This window comes from Taudactylus pleione, unplaced genomic scaffold, assembly GCF_031769625.1.
Source record: "Taudactylus pleione unplaced genomic scaffold, aTauple2 ptg000454l, whole genome shotgun sequence".
Lineage (NCBI taxonomy): Eukaryota > Metazoa > Chordata > Amphibia > Anura > Myobatrachidae > Taudactylus > Taudactylus pleione.
This window is the reverse complement of record NW_028284856.1, coordinates 16305145-16330193: the sequence shown is the minus strand read 5'-3', so window position 1 is coordinate 16330193 and position 25049 is coordinate 16305145.

The following is a 25049-nucleotide window of genomic DNA, read 5'->3' as shown; positions in this document are numbered from 1 at the left end:
ATATAGTCAAACAAATAAAACAATTACAGTTTATTGAGGAAATAGTCTATGACTTTTATTCCTTTTTCTGATTTAATAATAGTGTACAAACTATTCACTTTGGAGCTCATTCAGACCCACTTGCAGATGCGTTTGCTCGCTCCCTGCTTATGCAAATCCAGCGCACGCCCAGTAATGCAGGCGATCGCAAGGCAAGGCATTAGCACGCCCACTATGTCTTGGCGTGCGATCACTTAGTGTGTGCAGATGCCCACCAGCCATTCTTAAGAAGCCCACTTGTGCTTGTCATCTCCTGGAAGTGCTTGAAAACATTGGTACATCGAACACCATTGGATGCGATCGCAGCGCTTGAGGTTGACTATATATTGCCGCAAGTACTGCGATCACTTCAGAGTGAAATCCCACCAAGTGATGTGTACTATGACGCTGCCTTTTAATTATGCACTCCTATGAAACGGCATTGAGACACTCAGGCACGCCTGCGTTCGCACCTCCACTCCCCCGTTTCCAGTGGCCAGCCCCTGACACCACCCACAAATGGCTTCTCCTGTCACTTACTCTGCTGGGCAGTCTATGCACAGCGAGCGAATACATCCCGATCTCTCGCACTGGTTTGCACATGCGATGCGTACGCATGCGCAAAAAGCGACTATCGGCCAGCTACGAGCGTCATAGCGAGTGAGTCTGAATCAGCTCCTTTGCTTCATCTTGATAAATTTGCCTTTGCATTTTCCATATATTGTGAGGCTCTCCATTTTCTCCTCAATACTTCTTTCCCTCACTAACATCCCCTCCTCTTCTACCTCCCCTTTTCTCTAATTATCTTTCACTGACAATCACATTTCTAAGCATTATACATTATTTAAGAATCTTTTGTACCTTTACGTGGTTATTGCAACTCATCCTGTAGTCATTGCCTCAATTGTTATGTTGTATTGTTTTTATTTAAAATACTATATGATGTGTTACTTCCACCCCCTTCCCTTTTTCTGTTTCTGTACCCCCTTTATCTGCAAAAAAATCAAATCAAATTTTGATTCAAAAAAGTATATTTGGAGTCCCAGAGAAGGAGGAGACCATATAATGATGGCAGAAATAAAGGCATTATGCATATGGTATAAGAGGGGAACATTACAGGTTTTAATTGAAGCTGTCTGGGCATGCTTACATAATGCCTGCTGCCCCAGAGCTGCATGCAGTATTTATGATGCGTTAAACACTAGTATATAGTATAATGTGCCAGACAGGGGCAGAACTATGGGAGACAATGGAGGCGCCTGCCAGTTCGGAAGGGGCACCTCCTCCATTGTCAACAACATATTCACCCCACTTAGAGCTGTAATTATATACCTGGAGTGTACTGTCACGGCCGCCCAATACATGGCACCCGTTCCCGGCACCTGAGAAGCCACCATACACTAGTGGAGATCTCCATATCAGACCATAAGCTGCCGCCTTCTTCTATCTATAACCTGTCTGCATGCGAAATACTACATTACATTATCAGCGGCTGGGACGGGGGTGGGTGGGCGGGGGGGCAACAAATTATAACTTTCCCCCGGGCATCTGGGATGAACTTACGCCCCTGGTGCCAGATATCATTGACCCCAAAGTCTATTTTGTTTTCAGTGTACCTACCATGTGCAGTCAGTATGTCCAGACTGTACCCCTGACACAAAACACTAATCAGTACACAAAAACCAAAGCACCATTGATGTTTTAGACCGAAGAAAGTATAGAATAGAAACCCCGGATTTATAAAGTAGTTGTATTGAAAACGGCTGTAAAACCACCACCAAACCAGCCTGTGGCAGGCGAGTTAGGGAGAAGCAATGCACAGATCACTATGATTTGTGCTGGCTTCATTATGTTTAAAAGTGTAAAACTAGTTACATTTAAGAAAAAAATGTGTAGTGTTTTCCCCCCAAATCCATAACCAGCCCTGGACCTCTGAGTTTGGTCTGCTACTGGAAAATAGGAGGACAAACTGGCATGGGGTTCCCCCTATTTTCCAATAACCAGCACCAGGCTGGACCAGCCAGGGGGATGATGCTGTTGCAGGAGGACACAGAGTGTGGGGTCCACCTGCCATCACATTAACCAGCCCCAATCTGTTCAAATCAGGGCTAGAATCCCTTGGGTAGTCAGGACTCCCCAAAAATGGGGTCTCACTTCCTGACAGACAACCAGCCCAAGGCTTTTCCCTGCACCCCGGTGTAGGTGCAGGGGTAATGGTTAATAAAGAGTTAATAATATTGATTTTACAGGTAGCCTCCAAGTCCCAAGCCTGATGGCACTTATACAACCACTAGTGCCAGCATGCCTGGACATTAAGGGCCTGCTGGTAGTCCACCTGTAAAAAATATTCAAATAAAGACAAGAGACAGACACCAAATGTTGTTATACTTTTATAAAAATAAGAACAATTCCTTACATATAGATACGCCCAGTTAAATTTTTCTGCTTGTGCGTGCTTGTCTGAAAATGGTTACGCACACCCGTGACTCCATAGGATTGCATGGTGCGATCGCAGTGCACGCTATAGTGTACCGCAGCATATGCAGCTGCATGGCGGGATGCACACAAATGTTTTTTAGTGCTTCAGAAATGATATAAGTGGACACATCTGCAGCCCTCCTTTCCCAATAGTCACAAAATCCTTGGATCAGGTCAACGTTGGTCCATGTTGGCATCCATGGCTTCTTTGCACAAAACACAAACCAACGCACTGGCTACTTGCACAGTACCAGACAAGGCTCAGGAGACTAGGTCTGGTTATATATTTCTATCCTTTTATATAAAAAGAAGTCTGCACAGATCATAGTGATCTATGCAGAGATTGTCTATTGTTTAGCTTCTATAGCACAGTTGTTTCAATAGAAATCGCTGTGTAATAGAACTCGCCACAGTGGGTTATCATTTACAAACTGCCGGGAATCAATGAGTGTTTCAGTTTAGACATCAAAACTGACCTTTAGTAAGTGCTATCAATTTGACATAGAAACCGCTGTCTACGGCAGTTTCTTGTGGTTTTTAAATGACAGGAATACAGCCAGTGCCAGATTAAGGTCCATATGGGCCTGCCCTGGAGCTGAAATTTTTGAAGGGCCTATTGTGTGCTGCTGCAGTGGAATATGACAAGCGCTGTGGCAGTGTGACCAGTGATGTGGGGGATGCCTACTGTGTGGATGTGATCTACACAGAGGGCCGGATTCAGACCCGGTCGCAAGCACTGAGCGCTCGCAACCGGGTCGATGGTGGTCCACAGTACATGCGCGAGACCCAGCTGGCGATGGGCAATTCGTCGCTCCGGGTCTCGCACCAAAGTGGGCGAGCTGTCGATGTTGAGTGACAGCTCGCCCCCTTTGGTGGGCGGGCCGGGGGGGTGGCTGCCCAAAGGGAGGGGCTCCCATGAGAATGCCTGCCGTTTGTGGGCAGCCCCACTGATTTCACGAGTGACGTGAGTGGAAAGATTCCGGCTCTGCTAGAGCCGAAGTCTCTCTGGGGCTTGCGGCCACAAGACCCTACCACAAGGGTCTCATCGCGAGCCCGATGGTCGCAATGGTCTTGACCATCGTGACCATCATCATGGTCGCTCGCAGTAGCTGTAGCTATGCGAGCGGCCAAGAGGCCGATCCCCCCCCCCAAAAAAGCCCGGCTCTGTCAGAGCGAGCGGCTCTGAATCAGGCCCAGAGTGTGTAGCTATCTCCATGGAGGATATCTCCATAGGAGCTATCTCCATAGGTAACGATATCCACAACATACTGTATCTATACAAAGTATTAAAAAAATTCCTTGGTACGCATCTGTCTGTGTGTTCGGGATAATCTCGCTAACCACTGTACGGATTATGATGCAGTTGTCACTTTTCTATAAAGCATTTGTGGAGGAAGGTTTAGGTGTATGACACATTAATGTATGATATCAGGATAGCAAGCTGCTGGCAGATCTATATAATACAACACAGATCCTCGCCTGCTTAAAGCTGGGTACACATTGATAGATATATCGCCTGTTATATCTATAGTGCATTGCCGGGTGTGTACCATACTTGCCAACTCTCCCTCATTGTAAGGGAGACTCCCTTAAATAGTAGCAATTTCCCTGCCTCCCTGAAGAGTCTAGCAATCTCCCTGATTCCACCTTACCCTCATTATGTAGCTGCTATATTAAAAAAACCCAGAGATATTTACATTCAAATGGGATCATTAGTATAATTTCCCTGTATTGGTTATAAGGCACAATGATGGCTACATGCATTTTCTGAAAAGTTTTAGTGTGTTTCAATCAACATATAAATCTTACTAAATGCCTTTAGGCTCATTTACATTTGGATGTAAATTAATTATATGATACGCCCCTTAGATGTAGCAGTACACGCCCACTTTACCGCCGCGCTCATAGGTGTTGCTATCACAATCTCCCTGAAATGCTTTTCCAAAAGTAGGCAAGTATGGTGTGTACAGTGGATATGTCTGAACAACATAGTTTACAGACATATCCGATCTGCTGTGCAGCACATTTGAAAGATGTCGGCCATCTGCTGGTATGTACGGGCGACCTGCTGATTGCCCGTACACATGCTGTGGCACCCAGAGTTGTTTGACTGTTGATTTGAGCTGTCAAGCCCAGCATATTGGGCAAACGAATTGGTAAGTGTGTATACACTTATCAATCATCAGATGGGTCGGCGGGTTGGCCATTTGGCCAACCTGTCAACCTAGTGTGTACACAGCTTTACTCCTCTATCCTTCACTCCCGCCTCCCTCCATACCGCGTGCACCGCAGCCAGGATGCCAACAGACACACTGAGGTATCTATTTCCTAAACCTTGGATGGAGATAAAGTCCCAACCAGTCAGCTCCTATCTGTCATGTCACATGCTGTGTCTCAAAAATAGCAGTTAGGAGCTGATTGGATGGGACTTTATCTCTGTTCACTTTATCTCCATCCAAGGCTTAGTAAATAGATCCAAGCCTGTAGCTGTTCTTTAGTGAAGCAGAGCCGGAGCAGGAGGCCGATACAGCTGCAGTCCGCAGCATATATATATATATATATATATATATATATTATTTCAGTCGAAGTTTCGGTCTGCTCTGAGACTTTTCTCAAGACGAAACATCAAAGGAACTGTATGTATCACCACAATGACTGAAACTCATATAAATACCCCCGCTACTTACCTGAGCTCCCCCCTTCATGTCAAAGCACCAGAAATAACATCAAAGTACTGCCTACCCAAAAAATTAAATGTATTAAATCTATGTATTAAATCTACCAAAACCAAAACTCAATAGATTATAATGGTCTAGCTAACATGCATAATCAGCCCCATGTAGAAGAGATAATGTGGGCCACTAACATAATAGCGCAAATCCATGACCGGAAGTGCTCGGCACCACGCTTCCTGTGTGCACTCCTCTGGGTTATACTATCACAGGAGGTATCAAAACAGGTTACGCGAGTACTGTGTACCTGCTTCCCGATAGCCACTACTGTCAGTAGAAGACCGCCGCATAGTTACTGGACCATGACCGGAAGTACACAGTAAGGCACTTCCTGTTTGCGCTCCAGCTTGGTGCGCAGGCTCAGGAAGTAACCAACTAAAGGGATAAAAATACATATAGAAGCCAGCTAATACTCACTAAAATGGCTATTATGGATCACTAAATTCTCAAAAGGTTGAATAAATGTGCCCTATGCCAATAAATCTGATTACATAACCAGTTGATGAACTAGGTATCTGTATGGGATGTAGTCAAGAGAAGGTCTCTATGCCGACGCTGAAATCATTACAAGGGAGTTCAGATAGGCGTTGAAATACCGACGCCTATCTTAATCCCGATGCCGGAATCCAGGAGGATGCATGCCTGAACGAGGTAAGTCCAGGGCGCCTGTCCTGTTAGCCGCAGGGGGGAGGGTTTGGTCTAGGGCAATTAGCGGGGTTAGGTTTTGGGGGGGGTTAGGGTTAGGCACCACTGGGGGGGAGTTAGGTTTAGGCACTAGGAGGGGAGTGTTAGCTTCAGGAACTAATGGGGAGGGTTAGGGAGCGGTGTGGGGAGGGTTAGGGTTAGGCTACAAGAAGGGAGGGTTGGGGGAGAGGGGTGGGTAAGTATACTTACCGACCCCTGTCGGGATTCTAACCATTGGGAATGCCGCTATCGGTATTGTGACAGGCGGTATCCGACAGCCGGCATTACATACCCATTCCATCGGTATATATATAGGACAATCAAAGGTAGCATTCTAGAGGCTTGCTATATAAAGTGAAAGAACGTCTTTATTCCATCCAAAGTTCGTCATCAGGGGCAGAGGCCTGAAACGGATGAATTAAAGACGATGTTTCACTTAATACTGTATAACAAGTCTCGCAGTACCACTTTTGATTGTCCACTACATATGGTTATTTAGAAGAACCTACATACATACATACACAAGCATATATACATACAAATACACAGTAAATACATACACACACACACACTAACCTTTGGGAAGGTTGTTTGGTAGTGTTTGCTGCTTTCCCAGGGCCAGCTATCAACTCAAGTTACCAAAAGAGCATGGGGTAGGGAGGAATGGTTGGGGCTTCAGATGGCACAGTGAACGAAGCTTCCGGTGACAAAGGTGAGAGAACTGAGGACGGCTGGAGGGGAGCTTAAGCGCGCATTGGGGGCGGAGCTTCAGGCGACACGGGGGCGGAGCTTCGGGCAGCAAGGGGATGAAGCTTCAGGTGGCAAGGGGCGGAGCTTTGGGCGGCCGATGTGTAACTGGTGGGGGTGGGGGTGTGTGAATGGTCCGGCTCCGGTTCAATCATTGTCGGATTCAATACAGTGATGTTCCCAGTGAATATTTTTTTTTTTTACCTGTCAAGTCAGTGGAGGGCCTATTTTCATGGTGGGCTTGGAGCTGCAGCTCCACCTGCCCCATTATTAATCCGGCCCTGAATACACCTGCTTTGCTTAGTAAATTTTGCACTTAGTGTGATTATCTATCTATCTATCTATCTATCTATCTATCTATCTGTCTGTCTATGCAGTACACACACGTGTGTGTGTGTGTATATATATATATGTATATATATATAGAACACAGAAATAGTCCGGCACTCCAATAAATTACCAAGGGTTAAATCGCTGCGGTGCCCTCTTAGGATGTTCCAGTCCATCCAAACATAGTATACAGATAAACGGCACTCAGCAGACTGCTGATATGAATGTAACCTGATATCAGTTTATATTCATATGAGCAGTCTGCTGAGTGCCGCCTTATCTGTATACTATATGTGTATATATATATTTATATATATATATATACATACACGATCTCTTTGAGGAGAAGGCGGCACTCAGATGACTTTTGAAATAATACAATCACACAGCCAAGTGATGTCAACATTTCAGAACATATAATGTAGTTCTTTCGTCAACTACATTATATGTTCTGAAACGCTGACATCACTGGGCTGTGTGATTGCATTATTTCAAAAGTCATCTGAGTGCCGCCTTCTCCTCAAAGAGATCGTGTATATGTTTGCTACATTTTTGTATGCAGGAGGGCACCTTATGCAGCTGCATCATATTTCCAGCAAGGGAGTGCCGGCAGATCCAAAAGTATATATATATATATATATATATATATATATACACGATCGTTCAAAAGTTTGGGGTCACTTAGAAATTTCCTTATTTTTGAAAGTAAAGCACTTTTTTTTTCAATGAAGATAACATTAAATTAATCAGAAATACACTCTATACATTGTTAATGTGGTAAATGACTATACTAGCTGCAAACATCTGGTTTTTAATATCTACATAGGTGTATAGAGGCCCATTTCCAGCAACCATCACTCCAGTGTCCTAATGGTACATTGTGTTTGCTAAGCGTGTTAGAAGACTAATGGATGATTAGAAAACCCTTGTGCAATTATGTTAGCGCAGCTGAAAATGTGTTTGCTCGTTAGAGAAGCTATAAAACTGTCCTTCCTCTGAGCTAGTTGAGTATCTAGAGCATCACATTTGTGGGTTTGATTATACTCTCCAAATGGCCAGAAAAAGAGAACTTTCATGTGAAACTCAACAGTCTATTCTTGTTTTTATAAATGAAGGTTATTCCATGCGAGAAATTGCCCAGAATCTGAACATTTCCTACAATGGTGTGTACTGCTCCCTTCAGAGAACAGCACAAACAGGCTCTAACCAGAGTAGAAAGAGAAGTGGGAGGCCCAGGTGCACAACTGTGCAAGAAGACAAGTACATTAGAGTCTCTAGTTTGAGAAATAGACGCCTCACAAGTCCTCAACTGGCAGCTTCATTAAATGGTACCCGCAAAACGCCAGTGTCAATGTCTACAGTGAAGAGGCGACTCTTCTAGGCAGAGTGGCAAAGAAAAAGCCATATCTGAGACTGGCTAATAAAATGAATAGATTAATATGGGCAAGAGAACACAGACATTGGACAGAGGAAGATTGGAAAAAAGTGTTATGGACAGACGAATTGAAGTTGGAGGTATTTGGATCACACAGAAGAACATTTGTGAGATGCAGAACAAGTGAAAAGATGCTGGAAGAGTGCCTGACGCCATCTGTCAAGTATGGTGGAGGTAATGTGATGGTCTGGGGCTGCTTTGGTGCTGGTAAAGTGGGAGATTTGTACAAGGTAAAATGGATTTTGAATAAGGAAGGCTATCACTCCATTTTGCAACGCCATGTCATACCCTGTGGACAGTGTTTGATTGGAGCCAATTTCCTCCTCCAACAGGACAATGACCCAAAGCACACCTCCAAATTATGCAAGAACTATTTATGGAATAAGCAGGAAGCTGGTATTCTGTCTGTAATGGAGTGGCTAGCGCAGTCACCAGATCTCAACCCCATTGAGCTGTTGTGGGAGCAGCTTGACCGTATGGTACGCAAGAAGTGCCCATCAAGCCAATCCAACTTGTGGGAGGTTCTTCAGGAAGCGTGGGGTGACATTTCTTCAGATTACCTCAACAAATTAACAGCTAGAAAGCCAAAGGTCTGCACTGCTATAATTGCTGCAAAAGGAGCATTCTTTGACGAAAGCAAAGTTTGAAGGACAATATTAATATTTCAAATAAAAATCATTATTTCTAACCTTGCCAATGTCTTGACTATATGTTCTATTCATTTTGCAACTCATTTTATAAATAAAAGTCAGTTTTCATGTAAAACACAAAACGGTAGTGTATATATATATATATATATATATATATATATATATAAAGTAACTCAATTCCGGAACTCGCTGAGTATAATGTGTGAAATCGCGTGGTTGCCCTCCATGGACCACCAGGTCCGATATACACAACGAATAATGGCGGCACTCCACGACTGGTGTTCAAAGAACCATAAGCAATTTAATTCAGAAATCCAACGTTTCGGGCATCAGCCCTTCGTCTGGGATACAAATAACTGACATACAAAAACACATTAAATACACACATAATTAAAAATTACCTTCATCAGGTGAACCGGAACATCAGCGTCCACCTCCATCAGTCACAACTAACCTGCGTCCAGCAGCCGAGGTCGCGGATAGAGTGACGTCATCAGGCTGCGTCTGCGACGTCACCGGGTCACATGACTCACCCACATAACCATGGCAACAAAAACTGTTGTCTGAAAATACATAACGTTAAATAGGATTGTTAATTCATAAAACAGTTTAACATAGAGCGTCTAGATATATACCACAAAGCACTAGCTAAATCCCACAGTCATGGTTACCTCTTGAAATATGCCAAAGAGTTATATATGCACAAAATATAACTATAGTGAAACCATCGAATATCAGGGGCATAAATCATAAACAGCGTAGAATTAATCAGATATACAAAACTGCCAACTACCTCCCACACAATACATATAGAAATATATAAACCCCGATCACACCTGTTAGATCCAAAAAATATAGTAATGAAAAACATAATTATAAAAGGTGTCTACAAAAAGCATTGCAGGCCTAAAGACTCATTAAGTCCTTTAGGGGCCATCGTACCAAGTTTATAAATCCATCGGCATTCTGCCTGCAACAACCTTTGAGGTCTATTACCCCCCCTAATACTAGGTGGGATATGATCTATAATCTTAAATCTTAAATCAGCTACTGTATGTTTCAGGGCTATCCAATGCCTGACTACAGGTTGATCACTAAAGCCAGCATTAATCCCTAAACGGATGGCCGAACGATGTAAGGCCATGCGCTCTTTAATTTGATGTTCTGTTTTGCCCACATAATTAAGTCCACATGGGCAAAACAGTAAGTAGACTACAAACATCGTGCTACAAGTAACGGGGAATCTAATACAAAATTTCTTGCCTGTGTGTGGGTGATTAAACGTGTCTCCCAAAATCACTGCTCTACATGTGATACACCCCAAACATCGATGGTAACCATTCTTCAAAGAGAGAAAGTGTTGAGGTTTATTCCTAATCTTAGCTACATCTAATTTCACCAGACGATCTTTTAAATTCCGACCTCTGGTAAAGCAAGGCATTATTCTAGAATCTTTCAAAGTAGGCAAATCACCATCAGTGCTGACTACTGGCCAAAGATCTTATACAATCCCAACAGTTTCTGAGCTTATAGTGTTAAAGCGATTAACCCAAGGTATAACTGATCTAGAGCTCTTATTTACACAATTAGCCTTAAGCGTCATTTCCCTAGGCACATCAAGTACTCTCTGTTTTATCTTGATTAAATCCCTCCTTTTATAACCACGAGCCTCAAATTTATTGATCATTGCATTCAACTGATATTCTAATTGGGCTGGGTCACTGGTGATCCGCCTTACCCTCAACATCTGAGAGTATGGCAACCCTCGGCGCAACGGTAAGGGATGGAAGCTGTCATGTCTTTAAATCGTATTCCTATCCGTCTCTTTAATGTACAAATCTGTACTTAATACCCCATTGTTCAAAGAGATACTAACATCCAAAAAATTACGATTATGAGATTCAAGAAGATCCTGCAATTCCTCCTTTGACCCAGACCATAGGATCAACAGATCATCTATAAATCTACAATATAACAATAGCTTGCTAGAAATATCTGAGACCCGACTAAATAGTTGTTGTTCTATCATATACATGTAAGCGTTGGCGTACAATGGGGCCACATTGGACCCCATTGCACAACCACGTTTTTGTAACTAAAAGATGTTATCGTATATGAAATAATTCCTAGTTAGGACTAATTCAAGTAGTTTCAGAAAAAGACTGATCGGTGGACCTGTATACAGCGGGTTATCACTAATGAGTTGTTCAACTGCTAAGAGACCCTGTTGATGTGGTATACAGGTGTACAAAGCAGTGACATCCGCACTACAAAGCAAAGTATTCACAGGTACCATACCCAGATCATTCAATTTGACTAACAAAGCTGTGGTGTCTCTAAGATATGAGGGGGTATTCTGGACACATATATTAAGAAATCCATCCAACATTACTGAAATCGGCTGATATAGTGAGCCCCTGGCCGAGATGATAGGCCGGCCAGGGGGATTCACCAGAGTTTTATGCACCTTGGGCAAGGTGTAGAATAAAGGCACCAAGGGATAATCAATTGACAATGTGGAACACAATTTACTGGAAATGGTACCTTCAGATACAGCCATTGGCAAAATGGAATCTAGTTCCTTTTTATATATGTCGGTAGGGTTCCTCGGCAGCTGCTCATAGGTATCAACCATGGACAACTGACACAGGCATTCCCTGTCATAAACATCTAGATCCTGTAACACTACTGCACCACCCTTATACGCGCTACGGATTACCACATTAGACATTTTTTCCAATCTCAACAATGCACAATATTCATCACGAGTCAAGTTATTAGCATAATTTAAATTGGGGGGCAATTGTTCAACACGTTGATCCACCATCCTGGAAAAAGTTCTAATAGAGGAATTAGTGGTAGCAGGATCAAATCTCGACTTGGTTTTAAATTTATTAAAAAATTCCGGTATCGACTCCACTTCTGACCCAACTGAACATGGCTGTTTACCAAAAAAATCTTGAATACGCAACTTCCGATTTAATTTGAAAGTGTCAACTTTCCACTGAAACTCATCAAATTTTCCTGTTGGAATATAGGATAGGCCCTTAGCCAATAATCGATGTTCAGAGGGAGTTAAAGTCATTGATGACAAATTGAAAATGGTACTCATCGTCTCCGTGGTGGTCTCCGGATGGCGTTTTTTCCTTGTGCTTTGCCCACCCCGTCGGGTAGGTCGCCGCCTGGGCTGTTGATAGCTGCCCGAGAAACAACCCCTAAAGGGTATGACTGCGATGATGTTGATGCCACGGGTAAGCTATCAGTCTCACTCATAGATGATGACGATGCTCCATGCTGAAAGGGTACACGTCTAGATTTATAAAACTTGCAAAATGGTTGATTTCCTCTATTAGAATTATTTAACCAGGAGTAGACCCTCTGTTGCTGGTAATCCAACTGCACCTTCAGAAGTTTATACTTAATAAGTACAGTCTTGTATTGGTCGACTTGTTGCTGTAATTTATCTAAGCAACCATTAGCAGTATCCTGCACAAGAGTAGTTTTATATTCATTCTCAAATTTCTTCAATTTCTCCTTAGTATCACCCAGCTCTTTGGAGGATTCTTCTATAATGAGGAGGATGAGATCCAATGAGCACTTTGTCAGAATACCAACCCACTTACGGCAGAACGGCACACTGTATCTGCCTATAGTTGGCATATTGCGGATTCTAAACCCGCGAGGGATCTGTTTAGTTTTGTAGTAATCTGACAAAGTGATCGCATGGTATTGGAAATCCAATTCTCTTTTTTTCAATCTGAACCATTCTTTGTATAGATCCTCACTAGGAGTTTCAAAATTGATGTCTATAAACTGGTCTTTACACAAAATAGCATCAGCCTCCGCTTCTGAGAAGCTAAAGCTATGTGTAGGGTCAATTTGAGAAAATAATGCATCAGTGTCCATGTTTAATTCCGCAGAAGACATGTCAAATAAGAAAGTTGCAAACTGTATGACAAGGCTAAGAGGAAAATGTCCAGTACAAAACTCGACACACAATCCAGTAATCTCCAAGAATAAACAAATATCAAAGTGGGTGACGACAGATAATCCCAAAAAAAGATGCGGTGCCTTGAATAGGTAAAGTACATAGACACTGTACAATATACCTTCCATATAAAGTAACTCAATTCCGGCACTCGCTGAGTATAATGCGTGAAATCGCGTGGTTGCCCTCCATGGACCACCAGGTCTGATATACACAACAAATATTGGCGGCTATCCACGACTGGTGTTCAAAGAACCATAAGCAATTTAATTCAGAAATCCAACGTTTCGGGCATCAGCCCTTCGTCTGGGATACAAATAACTGACATACAAAAACACATTAAATACACACATAATTAAAAATTACCTTCATCAGGTGAACCGGAACATCAGCGTCCACCTCCATCAGTCACAACTAACCTGCGTCCAGCAGCCGCGGTCGCGGATAGAGTGACGTCATCAGGCTGCGTCCGCAACGTCACCGGGTCACATAACTCACCCACATAACCATGGCAACAAAAACTGTTGTCGGAAAATACATAACGTTAAATAGGATTGTTAATTCATAAAACAGTTTAACATAGAGCGTCTAGATATATACCACAAAGCACTAGCTAAATCCCACAGTCATGGTCACCTCTTAAAATATGCCAAAGAGTTATATATGCACAAAATATAACTATAGTGAAACCATCGAATATCAGGGGCATAAATCATAAACAGTGTAGAATTAATCAGATATACAAAACTGCCAACTACCTCCCACACAATACATATAGAAATATATAAACCCCGATCACACCTGTTAGATCCAAAAAATATAGTAATGAAAAACATAATTATAAAAGGTGTCTACCAAATGCTTATGTTTTTACACTATATATTGTTTCTTTTTTTCTTTCACATATTTTTGAGAAAAAAAACTAGAAAGGGATAACTACAAAAACGTTAAAGAAAGCACCAGAACCACCTCTTTGAACTCTAGTATTCTTTACAAGTGGCCTTTTTGTAAGCTCCTGCTGTTCCTGGCTGCATTCCAAATCTATTATTGGACCTCATAGGGAGCGTAGCGCAAGTCACTTGCATCTTTGATTGATGACATGGTAAACATCGACATCATGAACAAGTCAACATAATGACCATTTCGTCATTCTCATGTCAACCTTATGAATTTTGACATTCTTACCAGAAACATAATATACCAAACCCAATCAATATGTTTTAGAATTATGTAAGATGTTATTTTAAAGAACCAGGTAGCAGTTATTTTCTAGAGAAGGCACTGCATCTCCAAAATGCTTTATAGCTAATACTGTAGAATCAGCATCATTGGGGAGAAAAAAATACAAAATAATAAAAAAATGTAAAAAAAACCCCTTAAATTTCCATTACATAAATTGGAGCTGATGTAGAGTTAAGCAAAAGTAAGTTTTGATGACAAACCTTGTGTGTTTTTGCACAGTGCCAGTCATTCATAGTCAGTTGCAATGCTGAATCATTCATACTTGCATCTCCACTGGCGGCTGTAGAGGCGTAAATGCGCATTTATATGTAGGCTTCGCTTAATGCGCACTGATATTGGTGACTGCTATGAAACCAAGCGTAGGAAAAGGGGCGGTGCGGTCACAGAAATGCATACAACTCTGCATACATAGGAAGAAATATCAGTATTTACATCCATGAATGCAAGAATTACTGCTGACTTGCGTTTAACTCTGGACCAGCCCTATCGTGGTAGCATGCAGATGTGCTCTCATACATAGTCTACAGTCACACCAAATAGCACCTCTTGGCGCGCCAGGTCTTGCGCTATTCTGCTTGTGCTGAGCGTCTTTTTTGTCCAAAAATGCATCTTAGTCGCAATGCGATGCAACTAAGAAGCATAGATGTGTGACTGAGTCTGAATCTATATATGAAGTGCTATGATGCTGCGTCCGTGGCTTTTTTCCACGCCAAGTTCCATTGTGCTTTGTTTACAGACTCAGTCACACACAGATACAAGTGTCGCATGTCAAATTAATCAGTGCACCATGTTGCATCGCATTGCATCGGGTGAAAAAGATGCTCGGCACACGAAAGGCTACAAAGGACCTGGCGACTCACTCGCAGGCCCGCTGAGAGCCGCGGTGGGCCCGGGTAATAGGGGGCGTGGCCTAATCGTGGGAGGCGTGGCCACGCCCCCTTCCCGAAAAAAAAAAAAAAAATTTGCTCCTCAGCACTGCTCAAAGTCAGGGGGGGCATGATCAGTGTGATTGCTCCCCCCCACAGGCATAGGAGACTGCCGTGTCTGCTGCTCAGCAGCCACGAGCAGTCTCCACTGCACCTCAGCACACGCTGTGTGCTGGGCTGCTGTGAGGGAGGGGGAGCGGCGCCGGACCCGGGCCCCCGCCGGGGTCCTCAGGAGGCCCGGGCCCCGGTAATCTGTACCCGCTCCCCCCCACTCGGCGCCCCTGCTCACTCGTGCCACGTGTCCTGCGCCACATGGCATATTGAGGCTAGGTGTATGAGGACAAATATATAAAGTATATTATGCATAAAAATTGTTCAGCAGGAGTTTTTTTTTTTTTAAATCCCCAGCACAGAAGAAGTTTTTATAAAGTTATGTAATAACTTAAGGAAATTTATAAATTCAGAAGTGTTTCTTTGGGGCTGTTTAAATCTATATTACTAGTTAAGTTAACACTAATTATACACTTCTTTTGTTGCTGTGTAATAATGACTAATTACTGCAAAATACTATAGCTCATTGTTATACATTGCTACACAGAAAATTACTAATTAAGTATTTTTAGTTACATTTTCAAATATGTTAATTATGAGATAATCAAGGCTCTATTAAATTATAGCTCAGTCATTATGAATTATTAGTTATTATTTGAATCATATTCAACAAAACTAATGTATCCTCATATTTCTATATGACTTTCGTATACAAATATTATTTCATAATTTAGTAGTGTGTTATTATTTAAATTTTTTTTACATTTAATTTTTTTTATACCGTGTGATAAGACTGACAAGAAAATACATGCTCACTAAATGCTGCTATAAAGAATAGATCACATAAAACAATGTTATGGCCACTTAAACTAGCTTATTTTAATTTTGCACTTCCCCAAAGTGTGCCAATTTGACAGATTATGGTAATTGTACTACTGTATGTATTTCTTTGAGCTGCAAGTAATATAACCTTGAGACTATATATTAATAATATGATAATGAATAATACTCATGAGATGAACCATGCTGGTCTGTCCACTGTACTCAACCATGAAAAACAGTGTAATTCACCCACTTGCTATACCTGATACAGCCAATTAATAGTATCCTCAAACTGGATATCCCAATTAGACAATTCTACGTTTTCTCATGGAGGATATATTCTTGAATCTTCTGCATATAAACACTATTGTAATTGGATGCTGTGCTAGTCATACATGTTACGAAACATATACTTATGTGGTAGGAATTAGTGCTGTAGAGGCCATCCCTTTAAATTGTAGATGTGGAGCAGGGAGCTGTGAGAGGATGTACTGAGAGCACTGAGTGCACTTTATATCTGTCCCTCTCTGGGGTGGACTGAAGAGTCACAGAGGTGACAGGTCTTCTTAATGGAATGGGTGTGGATGACCGGTGGATGGGATGTCGGCGGTCAAAGACTGACAGCCGCATCCCGGTCTGCAAAATCCCGACAGGGGCTGGTAAGTATACGTACCCTTTCACCCCTAACCCTTCTCAAGTAGTGCATAACCCTAACATCCCCCCGGTGGTACCTAACCCTAATCTCCCCCCTGTGGTGCCTAACCCTAGCCCCCCTTCCCAGTAGCCTAACCGTAACCTCCCCCGGGGGTGCCTAACCCTAATATCGATGTCCGGCATCCCGTCCGCTGGCATCGTGACTACATCCCTTTCTTAACAATAGGAAGATGGCTAGTTCACAATAAGGATGTAGATTGCATTATCTCCCAAAATTGGGTATTTATATGTTCATATAAATGTTTACCTCTATTAATTGCTAAGCATCCAATAAATGTTATAATCACTTAAATGGAGACATTGCAACACTGTTTCTCAGTTAATCAATACGTATCTTGGCATGATAACATTTTATCCTAACATTTTTCGCTGTAACCAGTTACTCAGTAGCGCACTCGGGGTTTTCTGTATGTATATACATTTATATATATATATATATATAGATAGATAGATAGATAGATATCTGTATATATGTGTGTATATATACTGTATATCACCAATGTCCCAATATTTAAAGCACCTGACTGTATGTATATATATATATATATATATATATACATATGCATGCATATTATTATTTTCTATCATTTATTTATAAGCCACCACAAGTGTTCCGCAGTGCCTTACAAGGTGCATAACCAAAAAAGTGACTTACAGTACAATACAGTACAATCCAATGCAGGACAAGGACATGGATAATATACATTGATATATTGGTGGTCATAACACCCAAATAAGTAACAGAGCATAAGTAACCAAGTGTTAGGTGCACTAGTGGTGAGTAAGAAGTAGATGAAAATAAAGTAAGAAGAAGCACAAGAGGGTAGAGGACACTGCTTGCAAGAGCTTACATTCTCAAGGGGAGGGGCAGACAGACAAGCATGATACAGATGGGGAAGACAGGGAGGAGGGAGCATGTAGCAGCAAGTTAGGATGAGAGCTGGAAAGAATTGATGAAGTAGTGGGTCTTGAGAGCCCGTTTGAAGGATTGTAGAGAGGTGGAGAGTCTGATGGGGAGAGGGAAAGAGTTCCAAAGGTGGGGAGCAGCACAGGCAAAATCTTGGAGGCGAGAGTGGGAGGAAGTAATCAGTTGGCATGAGAGGCGGCATGCATTAGTTGAACGAAGAGGGCGGACAAGAGAGTGAAAGGAGATGAGGTCAGAGATGTAAATGGGAGAGGAGTGTGTGAGGGGTTTGTAAGCGAGTGTGAGAACCTTGAATTGGGTTCTGAAGAGGAAGGGGAGCCAGTGGAGGGTTTGAAAGAGAGGGGAGGCAGATGTAGAGCATTTGGAAAGAAAGATGAGTCGAGCGGCAGCATTGAGGGCAGACTGGAGAGGAGAGAGATGAGAGTTGGGGAGGCCAGATAGGAGGAGGTTGACCAGTGAGTGTATTAGGGTCTTAGTAGCATCCTGGGTTAGAAAGGGTCTGATCCTGGAAATATTTTTGAGATGGAAACGACAGGACTGTGAGAGGTTCTGGATATGTGGTTTGAAGGAGACAGAGGAGTCCTGGATAACTCCAAGACTTTGGGGCTAGAGGAGATAGTTGTGCCATCAATTGATAAGAAAAAGTGGGAAGTGAGGTTATGTGGGAGGGTGGGAAGATGATCATCTCAGCCTTAGACATATTAAGTTTAAGAAATCGCTGGGACATCCAGGAAGATATAGCAGAGATACGAGTGAGGAGAGAGGGGGAGAGGTCAGGGGAGGAAAGGTCGATCTGAGTGTCATCGGCATAGAGATGATAATGGAGGACAAAAGAGCTGATGAGTTCACCTATAGAGGACGTATAGAGGGAGAAGAGTAGTGGTCCAAGAACAGAATCTTGGGGAACACCTACTGTGAGAGGATGTGGGGGGGAAGATAAGCCATGAGAGGAGACAGAGAAAGATCAGATGGAGAGGTAGGATGATAGCAGGAGAGGGCAGTGTCACGTAGACCAAGGGAGTGAAGGATTTGCAGCAGGAGAGGGTGGTCCACAGTGTCAAAAGCAGCACAAAGGTCAAGGAAAATGAGCAGAGAGTAGTGGCCTTTGGATTTGGCAGCAAGGAGGTCGTTGCTGACTTTAGTGAGGGCAGTTTCAGTGGAGTGGAGAGAATGGAAGCCAGACTGAAAAGGGTCAAGGAGGAAGTGGGAGGAAAGAAAGGTGGTAAGGCGGTTGTAAACAATACTCTCAAGGAGTTTGGATGCAAAAGGGAGGAGAGAGATGGGTCGGTAGTTGGCGAGAGTATTAGAATCAAGGGTAGGTTTTTTAAGAATGGGGGAGGCAAGGGCATGTTTGAATGCAGAAGGGACAGTGCCAGATGAGAGGGAGAGATTGAGGAGGTGGGCAAGATGGGAACAGGCACAAAGAAAGAGGTAGGGGAGGAGATGTGAAGGGATAGGGGGGAGGTGGAAGGGGGGAGGACTGGATAAGGGCCATAACTTCCTCTCCAGATACAGGGGAGAGAGATGTCAGGGTAGGTAAAATGGAAGGGGAGGGATGATCCGGGAACGGAGGAGATGCAGTGCTGGGGGATTGGTGGGATATAATATCCTGATGTATGGAGTCAATTTTACATGTAAAGTAGGTAGCAAAGTCAAGGGCAGAGAGCAAGGAGGGAAGGCGAGGAGGGGGTGGGCAGAGGAGGGAGGTCAGGGTGGTGACTGAGGCACTGGGGATTTGAGGACTGGGAGGAGATGAGGTGCTTGAAATATGACTGTTTAGAGAGGGAAAGGGCAGCACTGTAGGATGAGAGCATAAAATTTGAAATGGAGAAAATATACGCTCTAAGGCGGTTCTTGAACACTTTTGCAGATATCTGGTGCATTTGGAATGCCAGGGTTGAAGTGTGGATCTGTGAGGGTGAGTAGTGATATACATATATATATATATATATATATATATATATATATATGTATGTATATACATATGTATATACTTTACATATGCATATATATATATTTAATATATACATATATATATAGTCCAAAACTGCTGCTTTTTGCCATTTTTGTCTATGTAAGTTGTTTATATGCGTATGGAATCAGTATGATTTACCACAGGCCGCATGGCCGGTGGTTCAAATCCCGGCAGCGGCAGCCCGACACAGGTGGAAATCCCGAACGTTGGAAGGTAAGTATAAACTAACATACTCTACCCCGTAACACTAACCCTCTCTTAGGGGTGCTTAACCCTAACCTCCCCCCAAGTGCCTAACCCTAATCCCCCCTCTAAGTGCCTAAACCTAATCCCCCCTTCCCCGCCGCCTAAACCTAAGTCCCCCGAGGAAGTGCCTAACCCTATCCTCCCCGCGAGGGTGCCTAACCCTAGCCCCCCCTTCCCCTAGCCTGACCCTAACCTCCCAGGGGTGCCTAATCCTAAATCCCCCGGGAGCCCTAATCCTAACCCCCCCCCGCGGCTGTCTGTGCCCGGCATCCCTTCGATCGGGATGCCGGGCCCCCGGTCTTTCGGCATAGGTAAAATGACAGGCGTTGAGATTTCGACGCCTGTCATTTACCTCTTGCCGGGATTCAGCAGTCGCGGCTTCCTGACTGTTTCCCATGCATATACATATGTAGGTGGATAGATAGATATACACATACAAGTATATATGTAGTTGCTTTTTTTTTTTTAAATCAACCTTTTGGAAACCCCCCTATACTATTTTCAGTTCAGTTATCTCATAATCAGAAGTAATCCAACACGGAATATAGGCCCTCATTCAGAGCCGTACGCTCTGAGCAGAGCGCACGCTCTGCATGAGGGCCGGGCTCCTTTTTCATGGAGCGTCCTCCTGGACGCTTGTATAGCTGTGGGTCACCACCCACAGGCTATACGAGCGTGCATTTTGATGGCCGCGATGGTCGTGACCATCGCGACCATCGAAATTGCGAGCCGGAGCCTGCGGTTGAGGTTTTCAACCGCAAGCTCCGGAGTGATTTTGGCTCTATCAGAGCCAAAATCACTCCCACTGACATCACTAGTGATGTCAGTGGGCCGGCTTCTGACGGGAGGCGTTCCCATGGGAACGCCCCCGTCAGGGAGGCACGCCCCCGGCACGCCCACCAAAGGGGGCGTGCTGTCAATCAACATTGACAGCACGCCCCCTTTGATCGGACACAACGAGCGAAGGAAAGTCCTTCGCTCGTCGTGTCTGGCGCATGCGCACGACGGAGCTCCCTCCGTCGTGCGCATGCTCAGTGCAGACCATCGACCCACTTGCGAGCGTACAGCCGCTCGCGAGTGGGTCTGAATCAGGCCCATAGTTCCCTTTCCAACAGGCATTTTTTAAAAATATATTATAGTCCTATTTTTTTATTTCACAGCTTTGTCTCAATATTCATATTAACAAAACATATGTTTTAGTATTATCTCCTAGTGGAACACATACTTGTTTCAATTCTACAAATACAGGTAGAGGAATAAATGTTTATATATATATATATATATATATATGTTGTTTACAAGAGGAAAGGAAATGAGGGTTTCCTGCGGAGGACTAAGGAAGTGTATGTAGTCAGTTAAACGATCGACTGAACAATATTGTTATTAACACTCCCAAAAGTGATTGAGGGGTCTATTTACTAAGCAGTGTTAGGAGAAGTGAAAAGTGAAGAGTGAAAAGTGATAAGGTGCCACCCAAACAGCTCCCAACTGCCATCTCACATGCTGTTTTTGAAAAATGACAGTTGGGAGCTGATTGGCTGGCACCTTATCACATTTCAGTCTTCACTTCTCCTAACTAGGGGTGAGCAGGTTCGGATTTCTGAAATCCGAACCCCACCGAGCCCCCCCGATCCGAGGCAGATCCGAGTCAGGCTCGACTTTTCCCGCCTGACTCGGATCTGAAATCGAGGCAAAACGTCATCATCCCGCCTTCCGGGTCTCGCGGGTTTTGGAACCTATATAAGGTACCCGCGTCGGCGCCATTTTCTCACTCGGCTGTGGACAGTGAAGAGGGAGGGTGGGAGTTAGGGCTGGCTGGGCTGTGTAGTGTAGTGCAGAGTAGTGTTGTGCTGTGCTGTGCTGCTGTTGTCCACTACTTCAAAGTCCATAGGGGCTGGCTGTGTTGTGCTGTGCTGCTGTTGTTAATAGGGGCTGTGTCCACTACTTCAAAGTCCATAGGGGCTGGCTGGACTGTGTTGTGCAGTCAGTTCTCCATAGGGGCTGTGTCCACTCCAAAGTCCTGTGCAGTGTCCCAGTCCTAAAGGGGTGCTGTAGTGTTGTCCAGGGGGTGCTCTGTCCATCAGGGGTGCTCCCCCCAAGTGCTAAAAAATTAATATTTTTTGTGTGTTTGTGAATTGTGTGCGCAGTAGCCGCACGTGCATCAACAAAGTAGTGCCAAGCGTGCGCCTGTGTCATAAGTAAAGGGCTGGCTGGCTTGACCGTTAAAGGGTGCTGTAACCCCCAAAGTACACTCCAGTCTAAACCAAAAAAAAAATTATTTTCTGTGTTTGTGAATTGTGTGCGCAGTAGCCGCACGTGCATCAACAAAGTAGTGCCAAGCGTGCGCCTGTGTCATAAGTAAAGGGCCGGCTGGCTTGACCGTTAAAGGGTGCTGTAACCCCCAAAGTACACTCCAGTCCAAACCAAAAAAAAAATTATTTTCTGTGTTTGTGAATTGTGTGCGCAGTAGCCGCATGTGCATCAACAAAGTAGTGCCAAGCGTGCGCCTGTGTCATAAGTAAAGGGCCGGCTGGCTTGACCGTTAAAGGGTGCTGTAACCCCCAAAGTACACTCCAGTCCAAACCAAAAAAAAAATATTTTCTGTGTTTGTGAATTGTGTGCGCAGTAGCCGCACGTGCTTCAACAAAGTAGTGCCAAGCGTGCGCCTGTGTCATAAGTAAAGGGCCGGCTGGCTTGACCGTTAAAGGGTGCTGTAACCCCCAAAGTACACTCCAGTCCAAACCAAAAAAATATATATTTTCTGTGTTTGTGAATTGTGTGCGCAGTAGCCGCACGTGCATCAACAAAGTAGTGCCAAGCGTGCGCCTGTGTCATAAGTAAAGGGCCGGCTGGCTTGACCGTTAAAGGGTGCTGTAACCCCCAAAGTACACTCCAGTCCAAACCAAAAAAAAATATATTTTCTGTGTTTGTGAATTGTGTGCACAGTAGCCGCACGTGCATCAACAAAGTAGTGCCAAGCGTGCGCCTGTGTCATAAGTAAAGGGCCGGCTGGCTTGACCGTTAAAGGGTGCTGTAACCCCCAAAGTACACTCCAGTCCAAACCAAAAAAAAACCTATTTTCTGTGTTTGTGAATTGTGTGCGCAGTAGCCGCACGTGCATCAACAAAGGAGCAGCGCAAGCGTGCGCCTGTGTCCCATAAGTAAAGAGCCGGCTGGCTCATTTCTTAAAGGCTGGTGTAACCCACAAAGTGCACTACTCTCCAGCAAAAATAAAAAAATATTTTCTGTGTTTAGCCGCACGTATATATCAAATCGATATAACATAAATGGAGGACCAAACTTTCTCCGATAAAAATAAAATAGAGAAAGATCAAGAACCACTTCCTCCTAGTGTTGAAGCTGCTGCCACTAGTCATGACATAGACGATAACATGCCATCAACGTCGTCTGCCAAGGCCGATGCCCAATGTCATAATAGAGGGCACATACAATCCCAAATGACAAAGTTCAGGAAAATTACCTTGAAAAAAACATTTAAATCAGCTGAAGAGAAACGTAAACTTGCCAATATGGCATTTACGACACGGAGTGGCAAGGAACGGCTAAGGTTGATCCCTAGTATGCTCATGACTAGTGGTTCAGCTTCACATGACGATGGAAGCCCTCCTCCCACTAAAAAAATCAAAAGAGTTAAGCTGGCAAAAGCACAGCGAAGAACTGTGCTTTCTAAGAAGATATCACAAATCCCCAAGGAGAGTCCAAGTGTGGTGGTGGTTGCGATGCCTGACCTTCCCAGCACTGGACGGGAAGAGGTGGCTCTTTCCACCATTTGCACGCCCCCTGCAAGTGCTGAAAGGAGCACCCACAGTCCACTTGCTGATATGCAAATTGAAGATGTCACTGTTGAAGTACAACAGGATGAGGATACTGGTGTAGCTGGCGCTGAGGAGGAAGTTGGCGAGGAGGATTCTGATGGTGATGTGGTTTGTTTAAATCAGGCTCCGGGGGAGACAGTTGTTGTCCGTGGGATGAAAAAGCCCATCACGGTCATGCCTGGGCAGAAGACCAAACATTCCACCTCTTTGGTCTGGCAATATTTCTATCCAAATCTGGACAACAACTGTCTTGCCATATGTACCTTATGTAAAGGTGGAATAAGTAGGGGTAGGGACGTTAACCACCTAGGAACATCCTCCCTTATACGGCACCTGCAGCGCGTTCATAATAAGTTACTCTCAAGTTCAGAAACTTTGGCTAAGACCGTAAGCAGTCCAGGGACACCTAAATCCCGTTGTCCTGTTGTATCCAAGCGCCTGCAAACCACACCGTCAACTCCCTCCTCGTCAATTTCCTCCTTAGTCAGGATCGGAAGTAGTCCTGCAGGCCATGTCACTGGCATGACTGACTCTCCTATCCGGGATTCCTCCGGAGGATCCTGCATTGCTACGCCTCCTGCTGCCGCTGCTGCTGTTGCTGCTGCTGGGAGTCGTTCATCATCCCAGAGAGGAAGTAGGAACACCACTACTTTTACTAAACAATTGACCCTCCAACAGTCCTTAGCGAGGAGGATGAAGTACGACAGCAGTCATCCTGAAGCAAAACGTATAACTGAGGCCTTGACTGCTATGTTGGTGTTAGACGTGCGTCCGGTATCCGCCATTAGTGCAGTGGGATTTAGACAATTGCTGGAGGTAGTGTGTCCCCGGTTCCAAATCCCGTCTAGATTCCACTTCACTAGGCAGGTGATACCGAGACTGTACAGAAACGTCAGAAAAAGTGTCCTCAGTGTCCTGAAAAATGCCGTTGTACCCAATGTCCACTTAACGACGGACATGTGGACAAGTGGAACAGGGCAGACTAAGGACTATATGACTGTGACAGCCCACTGGGTAGATGTATCACCTTATGCAGCAACAGCAGCAGCGTCACCAGTCGCAGCATCTCAGAAACGCCAGCTCGTTCCAAGGCAGGCTACGCTGTGTATCACCAGTTTCAGTAAGAGGCACACCGCCGACAACCTCTTAGAGAAACTGAGGGAAATCATCGCCCAGTAGCTTACCCCACTTAGACTCTCCTGGGGATTTGTGATATCTGACAATGCCACCAATATTGTGCGGGCATTACA